Below are 22806 nucleotides of genomic sequence, written 5' to 3' on the forward strand. Positions count from 1 at the left end.
TGATTTTCTCCAGGTATCCCTTATTATAAACAATCATCATTTCAGAGAGGTCTAATTTTCTCCAGGTATCCCTTATTATAAACACATCATTTCAGAGAGGTCTAATTTTCTCCAGGTATCCCTTATTATAAACACATCATTTCAGAGAGGTCTAATTTTCTCCCCTTGTTATAAACACATAATTTCAGGTATCCCTTATTATAAATACATCATTTCAGAGAGGTCTGATTTTCTCCAGCTATCCCTTATTATAAACACATATAAATACATCATTTCAGAGAGGTCTAATTTTCTCCAGTTATCCCTTATTATAAATACATCATTTCAGAGAGGTCTGATTTTCTCCAGGTATCCCTTATTATAAACACATCATTTCAGAGAGGTCTGATTTTCTCCAGGTATCCCTTATTATAAATACATCATTTCAGAGAGGTCTGATTTTCTCCAGCTATCCCTTATTATAAACACATCATTTCAGAGAGGTCTAATTTTCTCCAGGTATCCCTTATTATAAACACATAATTTCAGAGAGGTCTAATTTTCTCCAGGTATCCCTTATTATAAACACATAATTTCAGAGAGGTCTGATTTTCTCCAGGTATCCCTTATTATAAATACATCATTTCAGAGAGGTCTAATTTTCTCCAGGTATCCCTTATTATAAATACATAATTTCAGAGAGGTCTGATTTTCTCCAGGTATCCCTTATTATAAATACATATTTCAATATCCCTTATTATAAACACATCATTTCAGAGAGGTCTGATTTTCTCCAGGTATCCCTTATTATAAACACATCATTTCAGAGAGGTCTAATTTTCTCCAGGTATCCCTTATTATAAACACATAATTTCAGAGGGTCTAATTTTCTCCAGGTATCCCTTATTATAAATACATCATTTCAGAGAGGTCTGATTTTCTCCAGGTATCCCTTATTATAAACACATCATTTCAGAGAGGTCTGATTTTCTCCAGGTATCCCTTATTATAAACACATCATTTCAGAGAGGTCTAATTTTCTCCAGGTATCCTTTATTATAAACACATCATTTCAGAGAGGTCTGATTTTCTCCAGCTATCCCTTATTATAAACACATCATTTCAGAGAGGTCTGATTTTCTCCAGGTATCCCTTATTATAAACACATAATTTCATCTTTTTCAGATCCCTTATTATAAACACATCATTTCAGAGGGTCTAATTTTCTCCAGGTATCCCTCATTTCAGAGAGGTTATTTTCTCCAAATTATAAATACATCATTTCAGAGAGGTCTAATTTTCTCCAGGTATCCCTTATTATAAATACATCATTTCAGAGAGGTCTGATTTTCTCCAGGTATCCCTTATTATAAACACATCATTTCAGAGAGGTCTAATTTTCTCCAGGTATCCCTTATTATAAACACATAATTTCAGAGAGGTCTGATTTTCTCCAGGTATCCCTTATTATAAATACATAATTTCAGAGAGGTCTGATTTTCTCCAGGTATCCCTTATTATAAACACATCATTTCAGAGAGGTCTAATTTTCTCCAGGTATCCCTTATTATAAACACATAATTTCAGAGAGGTCTGATTTTCTCCAGGTATCCCTTATTATAAATACATAATTTCAGAGAGGTCTGATTTTCTCCAGGTATCCCTTATTATAAACACATCATTTCAGAGAGGTCTGATTTTCTCCAGGTATCCCTTATTATAAACACATCATTTCAGAGAGGTCTAATTTTCTCCAGGTATCCCTTATTATAAACACATCATTTCAGAGAGGTCTAATTTTCTCCAGGTATCCCTTATTATAAATACATCATTTCAGAGAGGTCTAATTTTCTCCAGGTATCCCTTATTATAAATACATCATTTCAGAGAGGTCTGATTTTCTCCAGGTATCCCTTATTATAAACACATCATTTCAGAGAGGTCTGATTTTCTCCAGGTATCCCTTATTATAAACACATAATTTCAGAGAGGTCTAATTTTCTCCAGGTATCCCTTATTATAAACACATAATTTCAGAGAGGTCTAATTTTCTCCAGCTATCCATTATAAACACATAATTTCAGAGAGGTCTGATTTTCTCCAGGTATCCCTTATTATAAATACATCATTTCAGAGAGGTCTAATTTTCTCCAGGTATCCCTTATTATAAATACATCATTTCAGAGAGGTCTGATTTTCTCCAGGTATCCCTTATTATAAATACATCATTTCAGAGAGGTCTAATTTTCTCCAGGTATCCCTTATTATAAACACATCATTTCAGAGAGGTCTGATTTTCTCCAGGTATCCCTTATTATAAATACATCATTTCAGAGAGGTCTGATTTTCTCCAGCTATCCCTTATTATAAACACATCATTTCAGAGAGGTCTGATTTTCTCCAGGTATCCCTTATTATAAACACATCATTTCAGAGAGGTCTAATTTTCTCCAGGTATCCCTTATTATAAACACATCATTTCAGAGAGGTCTAATTTTCTCCAGGTATCCCTGATTATAAATACATCCAGAGAGGTCTATTTTCTCCAGGTATCCCTTATTATAAATACATCATTTCAGAGAGGTCTGATTTTCTCCAGGTATCCCTTATTATAAACACATCATTTCAGAGAGGTCTAATTTTCTCCAGGTATCCCTTATTATAAATAATTTCATCATTTTCAGAGAGGTCTGATTTTCTCCAGGTATCCCTTATTATAAACACATCATTTCAGAGAGGTCTAATTTTCTCCAGGTATCCCTTATTATAAACACATAATTTCAGAGAGGTCTGATTTTCTCCAGGTATCCCTTATTATAAATACATCATTTCAGAGAGGTCTGATTTTCTCCAGGTATCCCTTATTATAAACACATCATTTCAGAGAGGTCTGATTTTCTCCAGGTATCCCTTATTATAAACACATCATTTCAGAGAGGTCTAATTTTCTCCAGGTATCCCTTATTATAAACACATCATTTCAGAGAGGTCTAATTTTCTCCAGGTATCCCTTATTATAAATACATCATTTCAGAGAGGTCTAATTTTCTCCAGGTATCCCTTATAAACACATATTTCAAAGGTCTGATTTTCTCCAGGTATCCCTTATTATAAACACATCATTTCAGAGAGGTCTGGTATTTTTATAAATACATCATTTCAGAGAGTCTGATTTTCTCCAGGTATCCCTTATTATAAACACATCATTTCAGAGAGGTCTGATTTTCTCCAGGTATCCCTTATTATAAACACATAATTTCAGAGAGGTCTGATTTTCTCCAGGTATCCCTTATTATAAATACATAATTTCAGAGAGGTCTGATTTTCTCAGGTATCCCTTATTATAAACACATCATTTCAGAGAGGTCTAATTTTCTCCAGGTATCCCTTATTATAAACACATAATTTCAGAGAGGTCTGATTTTCTCCAGGTATCCCTTATTATAAATACATAATTTCAGAGAGGTCTGATTTTCTCCAGGTATCCCTTATTATAAACACATCATTTCAGAGAGGTCTGATTTTCTCCAGGTATCCCTTATTATAAACACATCATTTCAGAGAGGTCTAATTTTCTCCAGGTATCCCTTATTATAAACACATCATTTCAGAGAGGTCTAATTTTCTCCAGGTATCCCTTATTATAAATACATCATTTCAGAGAGGTCTAATTTTCTCCAGGTATCCCTTATTATAAACACATCATTTCAGAGAGGTCTGATTTTCTCCAGGTATCCCTTATTATAAACACATCATTTCAGAGAGGTCTGATTTTCTCCAGGTATCCCTTATTATAAATACATCATTTCAGAGAGGTCTGATTTTCTCCAGGTATCCCTTATTATAAACACATAATTTCAGAGAGGTCTGATTTTCTCCAGGTATCCCTTATTATAAACACGAGCAGTTCGTTAGTGACTTCTCCATGGTAGTAATGTACATGCATGTGTGTGTATGTAGGGACGTTTGTACTGGCTGTATTCTGGAGTTAACCTACAGCATAATTAAATATTTGAACACCAAAGATTTTAAATCTAACATCAATGGATTAAATGTCACTTCTACACACACCTGTCTTATCTTATGCAAACCACGTGTGTTGTCAATACATTTCGTTAGCATATTTCTAAATGACTGATTCAGGACAAATTATCTAGTAAAGCCACCAAATACAATAATAGATTTATCTTCACTTTTAAAAAAAAACGAACTTGTTTGGCATTAAAGTTCAAAAAAGAGGGAACATCAACTTCTAGCAATAAAGACAATAAAAAAAGCAATTTATCCGTTCCCCTGCTTGGTAGTCCTGTGACCGTTTCCTGGTGATATATTCAGTGCAGGGATGTGATTGTAAAACCCCATCTCGTCCTCCCCTCCAGACCCCATAAAAAGGCTGTGTGTCGGCGGCAATACAGATATAGAGCAATGGCCTTGAGTGCAGCACAACCAGTGAATGGCCCAGAAAGACTGTGTGTGTAAGTGTGATCACATTCAGATCCCAGGGATTCAACAGCTTGGTTCTGACAATGAGGATAGAATACAGACATGTTCTAGAATGGTGGCAATGTAATTCTACCAATATAGCCTATGGGTTATCAGAACAAGGGACTCAATTACAAATGCAATGGGGAAAACATAATGCATATATTCAGTCCTCTAGCAATCCTCCACAGAGGGATAGAAAATAGTGATATTGTATTGATAGAGAGAGCAACAATGTCATGACAGCCAACATAATGAGGAGAGGGCCTTCCTGTTCAACCTTGGGCTGCTTCTGTCATTTTGCAAACCAGGGGCACAGAAAAAGAATGATATAATGACAAAGCCAGAGGAATGAACCAAAGCCTGAAGTCAGATTGTTAGTTATCCATGCAGAGAGAGAGAGAGAGAGAGAGAGAGAGAGAGAGAGAGAGAGAGAGAGAGAGAGAGAGAGAGAGAGAGAGAGAGAGAGAGAGAGAGAGAGAGAGAGAGAGAGAGAGAGAGAGACAAGAGGGGGGGACTGAAAAGGGAGGCACTGAAAATGCTAAATGTTCCCCCTAATAAAAATTCAACAGACCTCAATTAGCTGAGCACTTTGTGGAGAACACTGAGTGAGAGAAAGAAGAAGAGAGAGAGAGAGCGCCTGAAAGCAGCTGAAGTGCTTCATGCGAAGAGAAATTGGCAACTTAAAGACATTTAAATGGTGAAACATGAGGTAATGTACAGGCCTTTGAAATGGGGGAACCAGGTTGTACATGGAAGGCTAGGATGCTTGTTTTAAGCCTTGATGAGGGCTCTGAAAGCTTTTCCAATGGCACAGGAAGCAGATTCCATCGTAAGAACAGGAGTTCCATAATCAAACCCATGTTACTGCCATGTCAACCGAGGAACCAAATTAAAATACACTACATGATAACTAAAGAAAATTGAGGAGAATCTCATCAAGAGGAAAGGAAATCAAGACAATGATCTGTGATTGAACTGTGTATTATCAGATGGTGAATACTAGTTTCTGGTCCGTGGAAGGAGCGCTCTTAATCCAAAAGGGGCTTATTATCCACATATAGACACATCACTTCTCTACTGAATGACAGATTAATGGTTTGAATAGGACACACACGCACACAGCAGAAGGAAACCAACACTTCATCTGAGGGTGGTCAAACATGGAAACCTTCTCTGCGTCTTCTGTCAGACACCGTGTGTGTGTGTGTGTGTGTGTGTGTGTGTGTGTGTGTGTGTGTGTGTGTGTGTGTGTGTGTGTGTGTGTGTGTGTGTGTGTGTGTGTGTGTGTGTGTGTGTGTGTGTGTGTGTGTGTGTGTGTGTGTGTGTGTGTGTGTGTGTGGATCCATCAAATAATTGCCTGACTTTCTCACCCCACAGAGTACCTTTTTTGAAGTTTTAGTGAAAGGTTTCAAATTAGCCTCAAACAGTTAGCTTCCGTTGGAATGTGGATCTGGGAGTGTTAATGTGTTCTGGAAATGCTGTTCTGATGTGTGACCTTATGCACAGAGGTCTTAAGTATTTTGGCACCAAACACAATCACAGTTGTCATTATTTGGCTATCATGGAGAGGCACGAAGTACTGCCATTTAATTTCACTTTGGAAACATTTTAGTCATTTAGCAGATGATCTTATACAGAGCGAATTGCAGGAGCAATTAGGGTTAAGTGCCTTTCTCAGCGCACATCGCAAGTTCAATTTCAGTCAGTCAACTTCAGTAAACATACTATGGGGAGTCACACTCACGACTTCAGTTAAAGATTAGTACCATACCAGTCAATTTTGTCAGAATAAGACAAGTGAGAGTTTGTTTCAAATTAATGATCCAATGAGAATATGTTGACAATTTTGACTTATTTACTTGGTTAAAAAATGATGTAGCAGACATGCTCCCAAGTAGCTCCACATCATGCGTGCCATTAGTCACCTATGACACAAACACACATATGCACAGGTAAAGCTTTTGATTTCTATAGAATGTCTCACTTCATTGGATAGTCGCATATATTGAACACAAGCACTTGCTGGAACTAAGGTTAGGTTTAGGAGTAGGGGTGAGGTTAGCCACAAACCTTAGCTGTCTTTAATGTTGGGCCTGCATTCCCATCAGAACTCATTTTCTGTGAACTTAGCTCTGATGATTGAAAACTTGGTTGTCTTTATTTTTTAAATATATATTTTTTTCATCCCATGCCATGATTCCTTAGTAAAGGAGAATGGAGATTTAGTTATTAGTAAAAAATATATTAAATAAATACTGAAAGATAAATTACATCGACATTTAATTGAAAGCAAAATAGAAGAACATATAGAAGAAATCACTAGCCAATTCAGTACTGCCATACAGTAAATGTACTGCCATACAGGCCCAATATCAAATTTAAAGCTATTTTTGTAGACAAAGTGTTCAATATTTTATCAGGCTGAAAGATTATATGCAACATTTTGCTGCGTGGCAATACTGGGCATGCATTTCTACAAAATAGGTAGTCTAGTCACTGTATTAACACCGATATGCATTTGAATCCCATCTTTAGCTACCATCTAAGCTATTAATTTCACTCCACAACGGAGGCATTCATGTAACATTTCCAAAATGGGATAGTATTGTACATGTAATGTTATTCCCCCTTGTGAGTTCATAAAAGTAGTGCATATTGTAGCAGGCTATATAAAGAGGAATCCCTCCATTGACCAATTCAGTTAGTTGTGACATCACGTCTGGACAGATGTCCCTAGGTAGGTAGGTAGTTAGTTAGTTAGCTAGCTAGCTAACATCGATGAAGCTAGCTAATTCACTCTCACAAAAGTGAGACAACTGCTCTAGATTGGAAACGTATGTTAATGAGTGTAAAGCCATGTTGGCTTTATGGAAACAATATACAATATTCGACAGAATATAGTGTAGTTCAGTAAATAATACAAACCTAGTTGTGCCTAGTTAGGACATAACGTTAGCTAACGTTAACTAGCTAGCTACTGTAGCTGATACAACGGTGAACCCCGGCTATCTTAAATGTACGTTAATTCTTCTGAACTAAAGTAGCTAACGTCAGCTAACGTGATAGCTAACATTATGGAAGCTATTCACAGAAGACCATAATTGTCTTTGTTATTAATTCATATTTTATATTGTTATATACATTATTTCGATACATATTCGGAGCCAAACATCAGCTCAACTTTTTAACTGTTGGCACAAGCACTTTCAGTTGCATTTGTGAAGTTCCCCAAAGAACTCATGCAACAATGGGGGTTCCTCGGTGAATCCCACCTCCTAAGAAGTGTTTTAAAGGACCTTTTGGGGCTGTTTTTCACTGTCAAGAACCCTAAGGTTCTTTGAGGATCTTTGAAGAACTCCAGTTGAACCCCTACATTAAAGAATATATAGCCTAATTTCATCTGGCAAACAGGTAGGCCTATATCTTATTTCTAAATAGGAAGAAATAGTCTTCAACACAAAGCCAGTTAATGGTAGTAAAGTCTCATTAAAATGAAGACGGTTGAAATGAATTATGCTTACTTGAATTTGCCTACTTCAGCTCCATGATTTCACCACCATGAGCTGCCTATTTCCAATTGGTTGTGCCACATCTGCTGCTTCAAGTTTCAGCACCACAATGTAATTTACCCAAATCTGGCTTATTGTGAGGTCAATAACTCTGATAAATAGATCATGTGCAAGAAACATATTGTTTTTAACAAAATAAATTATTGTAGCAAGCTACCAAAGTCATCCTTCAGGCCTCATCTTTGCACTCTCCTTCTCACACTGAACAGAACATAGGCTATAGGTTAGTTCCCGTGCAATATAGTGCATTTCTTTGGACTAGGCCTAATAAACATTTTTCAGAAGAAGCCTTTGACTCCAGAACTGCCACCATAGGCCTATACAAACAGCCATTGGTTTGGCAGCACAGAAAAACGTGTTTATTCAGCAAGAACAGAGGAGGCCAGGGCTCAGGGTTGGAATATCCATTGCAGTCTGTAATGCTGCCTAGTTGTGTTTACACCATTCCAGCAGCTATCTTAGAAATATTACTTTTCTCTGTGCTTCTCGAGCATACACTTCGAAGCCTAAAGGCTATGGATCATTTGATAGAGACCACACTAAATAGTACACTTGATATTGCGCGCCCAACTGAGAATCAGAGATGACTGGCGGCATCAGGAACATATTGATTGATATATAGCCTAATAAGCAACTAATTCCAATACACTGACAAATATTGAACTGTAATCAATTACAAATTACATGATCCTCCCCTGGACTGATTAAAAAGAAAATACTACACTCTCCCCCAGTCTTAAATTGAAACCTCCCCGACTTTCCTCCAGGTAACCATTCTGTAAATGTCTACAGTCCATATCCCTTCAGAGAATTAATAATGACTCCAGTTGATAGCCTTACATACAGTGCATTCAGAAAGTATTCAGAACCCTTGACTTTTTCCACATTTTGTTACATTACAGCCTTATTCTAAAATGGATTTAAAAATATATATATATTTCCCTCATCAATCTTAAAACAGAAATGTTTACAAATGTATATATATATATATTTTTTTTTTAAGTCTATTTTCAATAGGTTTTCATGGGGAATCCAGAATTCTCGACTTTCCTGCAGTTCCTACCGCTTCCACTGGATGTCACCAGTTTGTAGAAATTGTTTGAGGTTTTTTCTTTGTGTAATGAAGAAGTGCCATAGGTCAGAACGAACGTCACTTCATGTGTACCTTTTGATAGAGGCGCGTAACCAGAAAAGTAGCGTCAGTTTGTTTTGCTCCTGTATTGAACACAGATCATCCCTTCTTCAATTTGATTGATTATATACGTTTTGAAATACCTAAAGTTGTATTACAAAAGTAGTTTGAAATGCTTTGGCAATGTTTATAGGTAACTTTTGAGATATTTTGTAGTAAGTTGGAAGCTGTGTTTTTCTGAATCAAACGCGCCAAATAAATGGACATTTTGGATATATATCGACAGAATTAATCGAACAAAAGGACCATTTGTGATGTTTATGGGACATATAGGAGTGCCAACAAAAGACGTTCGTCAAAGATAAGGCATGATTTATATTTTATTTCTTACATAAGTATTCAGACCATTTACTCAGTACATTGTTGAAGCACCTTTGGCAGCGATTACAGCCTTGAGTCTTCTTGGGTATGACACTACAAGCTTGGCACACCTGTATTTGAGGAGTTTCTCCCATTCTTCTCTGCAGAACCTCTCAAGCTCTGTCATGTTGGATGGGGAGCGTCGCTGCACAACTATTTTCAGGTCTATCCAGAGATCGGTTTCAAGTCCGGGCTCTGGCTGGTACACTCAAGGACATTCAGAGACCAGCCACTCCTGCTTTGTCTTGGCTGTGAGCTTAGGGTCGTTGTCTTGTAGGAAGGTGAACCTATGCCACAGCCTGAGGTCCTAAGAGCTCTGGAGCAGGTTTTCATCAAGGATCTCTCTGTACTTTGCTCCGTTCATCTTTCTCTCGATAACTGGCTATTCTTCCAGTCCCTGCCGCTGAAGAACATCCCCACAGCATGATGCTGCCACTTCCATGCTTCACCGTAGAGATGGTGCCAGGTTTCCTCCAGACGTGACACTTGACATTCATGCAAAACAGTTCAATCTTGGATTCATCAGTCCAGAGATTCTTGTTTCTCATGGTCTGAGAGTCTGGGCTAAAAATGGGCCTTTTACTGAGGAGTGGCTTATATCTGACCACTCCACCATAAAGTCCTGATTTGAAGGAGTGCTGCAGAGATAGTTGTCCTTCTGGAAGGTTCTCCGATCTCCACAGAGTAACTCTGGAGCGCTGTCAGAGTGACCATCGGGTTCTTGGTCCCCTCCCTGACCAAGGCACTTCTCCCCCAATTTCTCAGTTTGGCCGGGCATCCAGCTCTAGGAAGAGTGTTGGTTGTTCTAAACTTCTTCCACTTATGGTGGAGATCACTGTGTTCTTGGGGACCATCAATGCTGCAGACATTTTTTGGCACCCTTCCCCAGATCTGTGTCTCGACACAATTCTGTCTCGGAGCTCTATGGAGAATTCCTTCGACCTCGTGGCTTGGTTTTTGCTCTGACATGCACTGTCAAATGTGGGACCTTATATAAACAGGTGTGTACCTCTCCAAGTCATGTCCAATTAATTGAATTTACCACAGGTTGACTACAATCAAGTTCTACATACAGTACCCGTCAAAAGTTTGAACTCAACTACTCATTCGAGGGTTTTTCTTTACTTCTTATGGCTGAGATCCCGCTAACGGGATTGATATGACAACAGCCAGTGAAAGTGCAGGTCTCCAAATTCAAAACAACAGATAACCCATAATTACAATTCCTCAAACATACAAGTATTTCACACCAGTTTAAACATACACTTCTTGTTAATCCCTCCACAGTGTCCGATTTCAAATAGGCAGCGAGAGCACCACAAACGATTATGTTAGGTCAGAGCCAAGTCCCAGAAAAACACAGACATTTTTCCAGCCAAAGAGAGGAGTCACAAAAATCAGAAATAGAGATAGAATGAATCACTAACCTTTGATGATCTTCATCTGATGAAACTCATAGGACTTCATGTTACACAATACATGTATGTTTTGTTCGATACAGTTGATATCTATATAAAAAAAATCTCAGTATACATTGGCGTGTTATGTTCAGTAGTTCCAAAAACATCCGGTGATTTTGCAGAGAGCCACATCAATTTACAGAAATACTAATCATAAATTCTGATTAAAATACAAGTGTTATACATGGAACTTTAGATACACTTCTCCTTAATGCAACCGCTGTGTCAGATTTCAAAAAAGCTTTACGGAAAAAGCAAACCATGCAATAATCTGAGTATGGTGCTCAGAAATCAAAACAGCCAAACAGATATCCGCCATATTGTGCAGTCAACAGAAGTCAGAAATAACATTATAAATATTCACTCTTTTTGATGATCTTCATCAGAATGCACTCCCAGGAATCCCAGTTCCACACTAAATGTTTGTTTTGTTCAATAATGTCCATCATTTATGTCCAAATACCTCCTTTTGTTAGCGCGTTTGGTAAACAAATCAAAATTCATGACACACGTTCACTAGGAGCAGACGAAAAGTCTATAAGTTCCGTTACAGTCCGTAGAAACATATCAAACGAAGTATAGAATCAATCTTTAGGATGTGTTTAACATAAATCTTCAATAATGTTCCAACCGGAGAATTCCTTTGTCTGTAGAAATGCAATGGAATAGAGCTCGCTCTCACGTAAACGAGTGTCACAAGCTCATGGAATTCTGGCAGACCTCTGACTCATTCCCCTATCATTCGCCCTCACTTCACAGTAGAAGCATCAAACAAGGTTCTAAAGACTGCTGACATCTAGTAGAAGCCTAATGAAGTCCAATATCCCACTGTATTGTCAATAGGGAATGAGTTGTAAAACGACCAAACTCAGATTTCCCACTTCCTGGTTGGATTTTTTCTTAGGTTTTAGCCTGCCATATGACTTATGTTATACTCAAATACATCATTCAAACAGTTTGAGAAACTTCAGAGTGTTTTCTATCCAAATATAGTAATAATATGCATATATTAACAACTGGAACTGAGTAGCAGGCAGTTTACTCCGGGCACCTCTGGGCACCTTATTCATCCAAGCTACTCAATACTGCCCCCAGCCGTAAGAAGTTAATTTGACTATTTTCTACATTGTAGTGAAGACATCAAAACTATTAAATAACACATGTAATCAGGTAGTAACCGAAAAAAGTGTTAATAACAAGTCAAAATAGATTTTAGATTCTTCAAAGTTGCCACCCTGTTCCTTGATTGACAGTTTTGCACACTCTTGGCATTCTCTCAAACAACTTCACCTGGAATGCCTTTCCAATAGGAGTTCCCACATACCCTGAGCCCTTGTTGACTGCTTTTCCTTCGCTCTGTGGTCCAACTCATCCGAAACCAGCTCAATTGGTTTGAGGTCGGGTGATTGTGGAGGCCAGGTCATCACTCTCCTTCTTGGTCAAATAGCCCTTACACAGCCTGGAGGTGTCCTGTTGATAAACAAATGATAGTCCCACTCAGCGCAAACCAGATGGGATGGCGTATCGCTGCAGAATGCTATGGTAGCCATAATGGTTAAGTGTGCCTTGAATTCTAAATAAATCACAGACAGAGCAAAGCACCCCCAGACATCACAACTCCGCCTCCATGCTTCATAGTGGGAACCACACATGTTGAGATCATCCGTTCACCTACTCTGCGTCTCACAAAGATACGGAGGTTTGAACCAAAAATCTAAAAATGATCACACCAAAGGACAGATTTCCACCCGTCTATTGTCCATTTCTCCTGTTTCTTTGCCTAATAAAGTTTCTTATTCTTATTGGTTTCCTTTAGTAGTGGTTCCTTTGCAGCAATTCAACTATGAAGGACTGATTCACGCAGTCTCCTCTGAACAGTTGATGTTGAGATGTGTCTGTTACTTGAACTATGTGAAGCATTTATTTGGGCTTTAATTTATGAGGCTGGTAACTCCAATGAACTTATCCTCTGCAGCAGAGATAACTCTGGGTCTTCCTTTCCTGTGGCGGTCCTGATGAGAGCCAGTTTCATCATAGCGCTTGTTGTTTTTTGCAACTGCTTTGAAGAAACATTCAAAGTTCTTGAAACGTTCCATATTGATTGACCTTCATGTAAGTAATGATGGACAGTTGTTTCTCTTTTCTTTCTTTGAGCTGTTCTTGCCATAGAATGGACTTAGCCTTATTTGGTGAAAGACCATCTTTAGTATACCACCCCGACCTTGTCAAAACATAACTGATTGGCTCAAACACATTAAAAAGGAAAGACATTTCACAAAATAACAAGGCACACCTGTTAATTGAAATGCATCTGGCTGAGAGAATGCCATCAAAGCAAAGGGTGGCTACTTTGAAGAATCTCAAATATAAAATATATTTAGTTTTGTTTAACCTCTCTAGGGTAGGGGGCAGCATTCTGTATTTTGGATGAAAAGCATGCCCAAATTAAACAGCCTGCTACTCGGGCCCAGAAGACATGATATGCATACAACTGGTAGATTTGGATAGAAAACACTCTAAAGTTTCCAAAAGTGTTACAATAGTGTCTGTGAGTATAACAGAACTGATTTAGCAGGCGAAAACCTGAGAAACATCCATTCAGGAACTATTTTGTGTTGGTTTTGTAGTTTTCTATTCATTGCCATTACAGTATCCATTGACTTAGGACTCAATTTGCAGTTCCTATGCCTTCCACTAGATGTCAATCGTCTTTGGAAATCGCTTCAGGCTTGTATTGTTATAAATGAGGGAGTAGGACCAGTCTGAACGAGTGGACCCTACCGTGTCGCAGAGCTTTTAGTTTGAGATGTTTTGGCAAAGTTTACAGGTAACTTTTGAGATATTTTGTATTGACGTTGGGCAAGTTGGAACTGGTGTTTTTCTGGATCAAACGCGCCAAATAAATGGACATGTTGGATATATATGGACGGAATTAATCGAACAAAAGGACCATTTGTGATGTTTATGGGACATATTGGAGTGTAAATAAAAGAAGCTCGTCAAAGGTAAGGCATTATTTATATTTTTATTTCTGTTTTTTGTGTCGCACCTGCAGGGTTGAAATATGTTCTCTCTCTTTGTACACGGAAGTGCTACCCTCAGATAATAGCATTGTTTGCTTTCGCCGAAAAGCCTTTTTGAAATCTGACATGATCTGGGTTCAATACAAAAAGAAAACAAACTGAAGCATGCTTTCTGGTCACGCGCCTCTATCTAACAGTACACTTCAAGTGACCCTCGTGCAACATGGCCGTACTTCTTCATTACACAAAGGAATAACCTCAACCAATTTCTAAAGACTGGTGACATCCAGTGGAAGCGATAGGAACTGCAAGAAGCTCCCTTAAAAATCTGGATTCCCAATGAAAACCCATTGAAAAGAGAGTGACCTCAAAACAAAACAAAATCTGAATGGTTTGTCCTTGGGGTTTCGCCTGCTAAATAAGTTCTGTTATAATCAGACATGATTCAAACAGTTTTAGAAACTTCAGTGATTTCTATCCAAATCTACTAATAATATGCATATCTTACATACCAATGCCAATTGACATATCTTTGTATAACTCCTTATCTGTATACCTGCAGACACAGAAACAAAAGTGAGCAGTTCAGTCATCTACACCCAATACTGCTAGCCTTTAACATATTCTTATAGCCTACATATTCTTACCTATTTGTTTATTGTTATGCATTGAATTGTGTTAATTTTCTGTTTCAGAAAGATTTGCACAAATATGAAAAGATAAAACAATATATATTTAGATCATGCTCACACATACTCCCTCTGCAGCTCTCTAGGTCACCAGGCTGCTCATTATTACACACATCTGTCACCATCGTTACACCCGCCAACGCCTCATCAGACTCACCTGAACTTCATTACCTTCTTGATTACCTTCCCTATATCTGTCACTCCCTTTGGTTCCTTCCCCAGGCATTATTGTTTCTGTTCCCTTGCTTCATGTCTGTACATTTCTTGTTTTGTTCCTTGTGTTATTTATTATTAACAGTCACTCCCTGCTTCCCAACTCCCAGCGTACACATTACACATATAAGGAACAAACATTACTTTGTTCCTTAGATTGAGATCTTAAAATGTTTCAATTAAGTGCCTGCACCTGCTGTGGTTTTCAAATCCAAATGTTTCAGTTGGGCAGTTAGGTTCCTGTAAGAACCCCCACCAACTAAGGAGGTTCCTCGATGAACCCCACCTCCTATGGGTTCTTGGAAGAACTGGGTACATTTTCAGTGCCAAGAACACTAATGTTCTTTGAAGAACTTTGAGGATCTTAGATAAACCCTTTTTGAACCCCTATTTTTTTGTGTACCTCTGTCAGACTCGAATTGAGGGGGATTGAGTTGGTATGCCATAGGCCAAAAAGCACAGGCCTACCTAACCCTTGTTAGTTTAAGGTTCTGAAGAAAATAAAATGGATCAGATTATATAACGTTTTCTATAACAGCGCTTTGGTCTATAACAACGCTTAATGCTTTATGCTAGAAACAAACTGTAAACTCCTGTCTCAGCCTCCAGTATTTATGCTGCAGTAGTTTATGTGTCGGGGGGCTAGGGTCAGTTTGTTATATCTGGAGTACTTCTCCTGTCCTATCCGGTGTCCTGTGTGAATTTAAGTACGCTCTCTCTAATTCTCTCTTTCTCTCTTTCTTTCTCTCTCTCGGAGGACCTGAGCCCTCGGACCATGCCTCAGGACTACCTGGCATGATGACTCCTTGCTGTCCAGTCCACATGCCCATGCTGCTGCTCCAGTTTCAACTGCTCTGCCTGTGATTATTATTATTTGACCATGCTGGTAATTTATGAACATTTGAACATCTTGGCCATGTTCTGTTATAATCTCCACCCGGCACAGCCAGAAGAGGACTGGCCACCCCACATAGCCTGGTTCCTGTCTTGGTTTCTTCCTAGGTTTTGGCCTTTCTAGGGAGTTTTTCCTAGCCACCATGCTTCTACACAGTCATTGCTTACTGTTTGTGGTTTTAGGCTGGGTTTCTGTACAGCACTTTGAGATATCAGCTGATGTACGAAGGACTATATAAATACATTTGATTTGATTTAAAATACCCGAGAAAGACGAGACTCCGATGCATATGGGAATATCATTGTTTAATTTCTTTGACATTCAGAGGCTGAGGAGACAAAAAATAGACTTTGCTTGGGAAGTAATCTAATTCTGTCACTATCAATTGAATAAGCTATTCACATTCTGTAAAATTGAAGATGTTTAAACCCAGACAGCTTTTAGGGAAACATTTGTGACCTCTCTCATTGGGTTAAGCCATGGAAGAAGAGCAGCTAGCAGTTCATCTTTTACTGTAGTGGGCTAAATAAGGGTAACACATAGTGTTTCTTTGTAGTCTTAAAACACATCTACTTTTTTTGGAGGGCCACTGGTCTAAAAATGATGTAGAATTGCATGAAATGTTTTTAAAGGGCAATTTTCTTTTTTTTCTCAGACCTGCAAATACAATGATAGATTCATGCAATCAATGCTTTTACTATAAAGGAGATTTTTCCACCCCTACGCTCATCCACAGTGGTCTGTGAACTCACTACCTTCTGGCCCACCACACTTGTGTAAGGACCGACACCGGAGACGAGAAGCAGATACGGGGAGTTGACATTTAATTAGGAACAGACCAAAACCAGGACAGAAACAGCGTCAGCACACGGATACACAATGAGAAACGACAAGCAATGCAGCAGTGGGGAACAGAGATGGGGAACTGACAAATATAGGAGAGGTAATAAACAGGTGACTGAGTCCAGGTGAGTCCAATAATACGCTGATGCGTTTGACGAGGGAAGGCAGGTGTGCGTAATTATGATGGCAGTAGTGCGCAATGCTGGGGAGCCTGGTGCCCTTGAGTGCCAGGGGGGGGGGAATGCAGGAGCAGGCCTGACACCTTGTGCGCAATCAAAACTCCAGCGTTGCCATGTAATGCTTACAGGATGAAAAACTGTTTCTAAAACTGTATATTGAAGGCTTAGGTCTGTCCAAGAAGTGAGGGTAAACGGTAGATATGTTCTCTACTATCCACTTAGCTTTTTATTTTGGGCATATAGTGGAGGGTCACTAGTTTTTTTTTCAAACATTCAGGGAGGGTTTAGGTAAAATGTTTTTAAAAATTAAGAGATTTTAACGGCGTTCGTCTGTTGAAGGAGAAGCGGACCAAAATGCAGCGTGGTGGTTACTCATGTTCTTTAATGAAGAATAGGATACATGAAATAACTATAAATATTACAAAACAACAAACGGACCGTGAAAACCTATATACAGCCTGTCTGGTGAATAACTAACACAGAGACAGGAACAATCACCCACGAAAACACTCACAGAATATGGCTGCCTAAATATGGTTCCCAATCAGAGACAACGAGAATCACCTGACTCTGATTGAGAACCACCTCAGGCAGCCATAGACTACGTCGACGCCCCACAAAACCCCAAGACAAAAAACACACCACAATAACCCATGTCACACCCTGGCCTGACCAAATATATAAAGAAAACACAAAATACTAAGACCAAGGCGTGACAGAGATCCGATTTTCTCAGTCTAACCCTTATTATAAATCATGTTCACTCCCTTAGAGGAAAAGATCCCTTTCTCTGTAATTTGATCAGTTAATAAAGTAATGTAAAGAAACTGTTTCCTTTTTTCCCTTTTAGGAATAACTTGGTAATTTAATATGTCTATGGGAGGTAGAATAAAGAATAAAATCAATAGTTGTATTATTAGGGGAAAAGAGGATGTGTGTTATCCAAGCTCAAGGGCTGATGCCAGATATTACTACAGAAAGCCTATTGACTTCATCAAACAGCAAGTCCTGGCCTCGACACTAACAAATAGGCCTGATTAACTACCTGGCTGTATTTGTGTGCTTCTATTGAGTCACTGTATACAATGTAGCCCGGAATACACTGCCTTGTGGTAATCCCTAATTCTCTAACTATCTCTTACCATCTTTCTCAGTTTTAATCACTGATATTGCAGAATGTAAATATACTTTACATACCCTGACCACAGCCTATGTGTTATACAGCTTATTGTTGATGTAATAGTTTACGCCCCTCTCAGGGTGTCTGTCAACCAACAAATACCAGACATGACATTCAGTCTTCTCTACAGTAACCACTCAACATAAACCACAAATGCATTGTTCAATATCCCTGGAAACCGAGGGTCAAATTGACTCGATTACACTCCAGTACAGTGCACAGCCTCGCACTCTAACACTACTGTTACATAACAGACCTTATTGGATTTGTTAGTGCTGCATTTCAGCAACTAAGGTGAAAGATAAATCACTGTGTGAAATAGGCCTTGACACTGTGCTGAGAATTTGATGAATACACTATTCATGTATTGCTAAACCACAAAACCACGCTATTGCTAAGCTACACTATTTAGATAGATTGACGAAAAATAGATTGCTGTTACTGTATGATTTGAAAAGTTCACAAAAAAACTTCCAGACAGAGTAGATCTGTTATTCTTTGAGTTACATAACCTCTAGTTAAATCTGACTGCCTAAAGTCAATGGGAGCAAGTGCGTGTGCACCACGTTTGAATGGCGGGAATCCGGTTACCGAGATTTACCGGGATTTACCACCCAAAACCCCTCCCTTTTCCTGGAATAAATAACTGCGAGAAACCGGTAAATTGTAATAAATTATTTATATGATCAGCATGGCATGAAATGGAACTATAAAATGATAAGTGATGTCTAAATCTGGCTTCTCTACGGCCTCTGCATGATAAATAATCAAGGCTCAGGGTGGGGACAGACAGCCCATCTTAGTAGGGACCACATTTCACAATGCATGTAGACCTATCATCTCATCATGGTAACTTTTTTTCTTGTGACAGGTAGGCCTATTTTTGCTGCAACCTAGCCTATGCTACAGTAATATAAAGAACAAAAGCACATCTAATTTATGCATATCCATCTGGCTTTCGGGGGTCACCTTATATTTGACTGTAAAGATAATTATTTTAAAATTACAACAGAGTTTTAAAACAGCTTATCACTTGCTTGAATATTGTTGCTATAAATCAGTGCACGTGTGAGAACATTCTCAGATTCTTTCTCTCTCTCCATCAATTCCATTGAAATTGCATCCAAAATAGATAATCCTGCTCTAGAATGACATATAGCCCAATATATAGATGTCTTAGCCTAGCTCACGGGTGTCAAACTCTGGCCTGTGGGCCAAATTTGGCCCGCGGGGTAATTATATTTGGCCCGCGAGACAATACCAAATTACTACTAGAGCTGGCCCGCCGGTATTATACAGCGCATTCACCACTAATACTACGAATCCCATAATGCTCTGCTGTTTTCGCGCGCCAATCAGGACAGGACCCAGAAACGCTCTCTCCTCTGTGACAGTAGTCATAGCAACATAGACGCTACAACTGTTAGCGAGCTAACCCTTCCCAAAAATGGCGAAAGAAAGGCAGAAAACAGGAGCTTTCTGGACAAGTGGGAGGCAGAATATCTCTTTACATATGTAAAAGACAAACCTGTTTGTCTTGTTTGTGGAGTCAACGTGGCTGTAAGTAAGGAGTACAACATTAGACGACACTATGAAACGAAACACCATGACAAATACAAGGACCTGGACATGACTCAAAGGAGCCAGAAAGTAGAGGAGATGAAAATAAGTTTGGTTTCACAACAGAATATGTTTAAAAAAGCCACATCACAAAGCGAGGCTGCTGTAAAGGCTAGTTATATAGTGGCAGCAGAGATCGCAAAATCAGCCCGGCCCTTTAATGAGGGAGAGTTCATGAAAAAGTGCATGATGAAGGTTTGTGACCTCGTATGCCCAGAGAAAAAACAAGCATTTTCAAACGTGAGCCTGAGCAGGAACACAGTAGCAGATCGCACATGTGATCTTGCCACCAATCTGTATGACCAGCTGATGGAAAAGGGAAAAGATTTTGTTGCGTTCTCCCTCGCTGTGGATAAGAGCTGCGACGCATCTGATACTGCTCAGCTGTCAGTCTTCATCCGTGGAGTGGACTCAAATCTGTGTGTTACGGAGGAGCTATAAGATTCAAATCAATGCATGGCACAACCACAGGAAAGGAAATCTTTGAGGAGGTTTCCAAATGTGTAACTGAAATAAAGCTGCCGTGGGATAAACTCGTTGGATCAAAGACAGATGGTGCGCCAGTGATGTGCGGTAAAAAGAGTGGACTGGTGGGCATGGTTCGGGAGAAGATGCGGGAAGAGAACTGTGCAGGTGAGCTAACTGTTTACCACTGCATCATACATCAGGAAGCACTGTGTGCCAAAGCACTAAAGATGGAACATGTTTTGACCACAGTAACACAGGTAGTTAACTTTATAAGAGCCAAAGGTCTAAATCACCGCCAGTTTAAATCTTTTCTGGAGGAGTGTGGTTCGGAATATGCAGATGTGCCGTATCACACAGAGGTGAGATGGCTAAGCAGAGGAAAAGTACTGAACAGATGTTTCGAGCTGCGTGAGGAAATATGTCAATTCCTTGAAACCAAAGGGAAGGATACAGCAGAGCTCCGGGAGCAAAAGTTCCTGTGTGAGCTGGCCTTTCTCTGTGACATCTCGAGCCATCTCGATGCGCTGAACCTGCAGCTTCAGGGGCGGGGGCGCATCATCACAGACATGTACGCTGCAGTGAGGGCCTTCAAAACTAAACTGTGCCTGTGGGAGAATCAGATGCTGCAAGGAAACCCTTGCCATTTTCCCTGCTGCCAATCCATAAAAGCGCAGATCTCTACCGCCGTGTTCCCATGCGCACAGTTTGCTGAAAAACTCAGTGTTCTCGCCGCTGAGTTTAGCCGGCGATTTGCCGACTTCGATGCCCAGAAATGCAAGTTTGAACTGCTTAGTAATCCCTTCGCAGTTGATGTGGAAAATGCACCAACCAACATCCAAATGGAGCTGATTGAACTCCAGTGCAACGACACGCTGAAGTCAAAGTATGATGCTGTGGGCGCCGCACAGTTTCCACGGTTCATCCCTGACACAATGCCTCAGCTCCGCACCCAAGCTGCTCAGATGCTCTCCATGTTCGGCAGCACTTATCTATGCGAGCAACTTTTCTCCTCGATGAAGATGACCAAAACAACTCACAGGAGACGTCTGACTGATGAACATCTTCGCTCGATACTGAGGATTTCTTCAGCTCAGAGCTTGAGCCCAGACATTGATGAACTAGCATCCAAGAAGAGATGCCAGGTATCTGGCTTGGGCACATCAGATTAGACCAGTGTGCAATAATTAACGTTTTCTTTATGCACTTTTTCTTGCTACAAAGCATGGGCTTGAATGGTTGATTGATTTATTATCATTTTATTTGTAAAATTATTAGCCAGTGGAAAAAGTTGATTTTGGTATTTAAATCAGAAGGCTGCAAATAGAAAAGAGGCATACAATTTTTATTTATTTAATAAATGAATGCCATTGATGTGTTTTTTCATTTGAAATTCGATTTTGCATGTCTCCACTATTAAATTATATATTGTATGGTAATAAGCGATGCTTGTTCCATATTCAATGTTAAAGCAAAACTTGTTTGGGTCCATATTAAAAGGTTAATTTGTTCAATGTTGGCACGTGACTTTGTTCCGGTTTTACATTTTGGCCCACTGGGTATTTGAGTTTGACACCCCTGGCCTAGCTCTTTCAGGTAATATATTTAATGCAGTAGTTGCCTTGTATTTAGCTAAATAATGATGGGTTATGCATAATTAGTTTCTAACTTATAGCCTCTGTCTCTTGTGCAATACGAAAACACCTGTGCTCCGCTGGTCTCTCCCATTAAAAAACACTCCTTAGCTCTTGGAGTCCCATGCAGGAAAAGCTAGACTAGAATAGCTTGCTGGACATACGTTTTTGCTCTTCTTACACCAATAAACTAAGGACACAAGCTCTTGTTTGCTGAGTGTTAAATACAGCAGCCAATAGAACTCACGGGTAGTTTGAAAGATGAGCGAACACATGATGACGTTAGGCTATTGCGGTTATTTCTTCAGACCCATAACAGTTCAATCTTCATGGAAAGAAGTGAAAGCATTCTGCATTTAGATGTTGGTTAGAGCTGCCCTGCACTATCAAAAACACTCGCAAAATTTGAGTTTGCTATTCACAATAAGTATGGCCTGATGTGAACCATGCCTCGAAGAAAACATATCTCAGAAGACCTAAGATTTAGACTTGTTGACCTGCATAAAGCTGGAAAAGGTTATAAAAGTATGTCTAAAGGCCTTGATGTTCATCAGTCCACGGTAAGACAAATTGTCTATAAATGGAGAAAGTTCAGCTCTGTTGCTACTCTCCCTAGGAGTGGCCGTCCTGCAAAGATGCCTGCAAGAGCACAGCAAGGACTGCTCAATGAGGTTAATAAGAATCCTAAAATGTCAACTAAAGATTTACAGAAATCTCTGGAACAACATCTCTGTTGACGTGTCTACGATATGTAAAACACTAAACAAGAATGGTGTTCATGGGAGAACACCACAGAATTAGCCACTGTTGTCCAAAAAAAAACATTGCTGCACGTCTGAAGTTTGCAAAAGTGAACCTGGATGTTCCACAGCGCTACTGACAAAATATTCTGTGGACAGATTAAACTGCAGTTGAGTTGTTTCAAAGGAACACACACCACTATGTGTGGAGAGAAAAAAATGCACAGCACACCAACATCAAAACCTCATCCCAACTTTAAAGTATGGTGGAAGGAGTATC

The sequence above is a fragment of the Oncorhynchus keta genome, chromosome 25, assembly GCF_023373465.1.
Source record: "Oncorhynchus keta strain PuntledgeMale-10-30-2019 chromosome 25, Oket_V2, whole genome shotgun sequence".
Taxonomy (NCBI): Eukaryota; Metazoa; Chordata; class Actinopteri; order Salmoniformes; family Salmonidae; genus Oncorhynchus; species Oncorhynchus keta.